The following is a 2,927-nucleotide window of genomic DNA, read 5'->3' as shown; positions in this document are numbered from 1 at the left end:
GCTGCTGAAAGCAGGTATCTGGTTTGTTTGGGTTCTATAATCGAAACACTGTATCATCTCCAGCTCTGAGATCCCCGCCGGCTGAAAGCTGGTTTCTGGGGTTTTGTTTAGCTTCTATATTTGTTACAATGTCTCAAACTGCCAGCTCAGAGGCTGGCAAGGCAGGCGGGGAACGTTGGAGTCCTCCTTCACTGAAGCAAGCAAGCCTCATGTTTGCTTCCAGCTGCCTGGCTGCTGGCCGCCATCTTGGCTGGCAGTTAATTTGCATATAGCCAATGGGAAGGGTAGCGGTCGTACGCTAATTACCATGTTTCTCTTTTATTAGATAGGATATTGTGTTTGTCATTGATGATCTATCTATCCAACCCCCTCAGTGAAATAAAGTATGGACCTAATAAGATCTTTATGTTTTCGAATCATTAGGAGACATTGTTTTCTTAGTATTTTTTAACACGATGAGAACAAGAGCAGAAGCATAATTCAATAGCTAGCTATCAAGCATCTGGAAAGATTAATGCATCTCCCCCTTCTGAGTGAGTCAGGAGAGAGTCAGTTAAACATTTCTAGACTTATATTTGATTATAGTGTTTGTGCAACCTAACAGTTGCCCCCTCTCCTCTCTTTTTCTTCCCTAATAATAAGAAGATCGCTCGTGGCATTAAATGAGTGCAAGATAAATAGAAAGGCCTTGAGCTTGATGCGCTGTTTCCTTTCTTTCCCCCCCATCCTCCCTCCTCCCAACCTACATTTCTTGGCATCTTCCCACTCTCTGTTTGTTAGAGTTCTGACTCTGACGTAAAGAACTCGCAGCAAGTGACCCCCGTGGCAAACCTGTAAAACATTATACAACATGAATAAGAACTTTCTTATTAGATCTGCAGCTGGCGGAGTGCAGACATATGGCAGCAAGGATGTTTTGGAAGAAAGGCCTTGCTTGACAAAGAAGCCAGTCTCTTGAATAAAGGTTTACACTGGCACTCCTTGATGTTTATAATACCTGATGCCAGGGGCAAGACTTTTTCCCCCCCATTATATTGTTATTTTACTGTTTAAACCCCATCGTTTCATGTGTTGAGGTGGCTAAAATGTCGAAGCAGACATTTTATGTGTGTCTGTATAACTTTAAAAAAAAAAAAAGGGAAACCCGCAAAACTTTCTCAGGCTCTGCCTGCCCAGCTGGGAGTGCTCGATTCTCGGAGGCCAGACTCTGATGGAAAGTGAGGGAATTTGTGAGAAGGAACCAGCTCTTTCTGAGGAGGATTAAAAATGATGATCAAAGGGTGCAGAAGCTTTGGAATGCCCGGGCAGTTTTGATAGGTCCTTTTTTGGTCATTGTTGTCATTCTTTTTAATTGCAAATAGTAACTCTCAATTGCTGGACATTTAGGTTGGGAATAATTTGCACCTGAGGAAGTTGTCACATTAATTTACATCTGATTTGCTATTTCTCAGTCTTTTCATTGCAGCCCTGCTTTCATTTCATTTCCTTTCTCAAACCCCAGCTACTAATATTATGAAGAACACTAGAGGCCCTAGTAGGGTCCCTAGGCCTAGCCTTTGATCAGGGCCGATCTGTGGGGTGACCAGCGGGTGATCAGCCCCGCCCCCACGCAGGCACCTGCCTTGGCTGACCTGGGGCCTGCGGTCTGGGGGCAGCTCCTGAATTGAGCATCTGCCCCCTGGTGGTCAGTGTGCATCGTAGCGACTGGTCATTCCACCGTTTGGTCGACTTGCATATTAGGCTTTTATTATATAGGATGGTCACATTTGGGGAGCTGCACTAACACACTGGTGTTTAGTAATACGTAGTGAATTTTTCTGATGGTAGCACCTGGGAAGAATAACGACACTGAATTACAGGCACAGCAACAGACAAGCTATATCTAGTAGCTAGCTAAGGTAAATGAATGAAAGCTGCTTCTACTACTGGGATTATCCAGCTCCTTTTATTATTGATTCTTTGTTTTCTTGATGATATTTATAATGTTCAAAATCTTTGACATGGCCATTACCTTCCTAGACCTTATTGCATCTATAATAACTTAGTAATAACTTATCGCTAAGGAATATAGACTCACTGTACATACCTGATAATATTTTTATTAATATCCCCATTTGGCAGCTGAGAAAACTGAGGCAAGGAGATATCCATGATCTTCCCATAGAACATATAGCAGAGGCCTGTTGAGCCAGGATTGTCACACCGAGGGAAGAGGTGTTTTATGACACCTCTGATTTACTAACGTGAGCATGTGCTGAGAAGTGTCTATGGATAGAAGAAACATAGGATATGCTGAGAATAGACTGGTGTTGAAAAATTGAAGAACATTGGAAAAAGAATTAATAAGAATAATACTGGAAGTGCTCTGAGTTATGAGAACAATCATTTTTTCTGATTAGGTTTTCTTGTTAAAAATTATTGGTAAAAGAAATTCTTGGAAAAAAACACATGCTGGTCACATTTTGTTGATTTCATCTATAAAATAAGAATGCGGGTCTGAAAACTGTTCTAGAGTCATAAAAGTAAAGGCTAGAAAGGTCTTGGAGATCGTCTAATCCAGGAGTCGTAAATCTCTAAAGCAAATCTGTCAGAGGAATCACATGGCCAATCACTGTGCCCAACTGGTTCTACTCAGGTTTCCCTAGAAAGTGGAGGAGACAGCACAGCTCATTTCAGGTTCTTTTCTTCAGCAGGTGCTACCAATACCACTTTAAGTATATTTTTTATTTTGCACCATTCATAAGTCATGGTGAGCCCCATTAGGTAGTCTATATTCCCAATTTTATATTTGAGAAAATTAAGACCTATATTTTATGTGTTGAATTATCTCTCTTTCCTCCCCACCCCTAAAAAAAGATATATTGAGATCCAACCCCCAGTACCTCAGAATATGACCTCATTTAGAAGGAGGGTCTTTAAATGGGTCA

Source organism: Myotis brandtii, unplaced genomic scaffold (genome assembly GCF_000412655.1).
Source record: "Myotis brandtii unplaced genomic scaffold, ASM41265v1 scaffold237, whole genome shotgun sequence".
Taxonomy (NCBI): Eukaryota; Metazoa; Chordata; class Mammalia; order Chiroptera; family Vespertilionidae; genus Myotis; species Myotis brandtii.
This window is presented reverse-complemented; position numbering follows the sequence as displayed.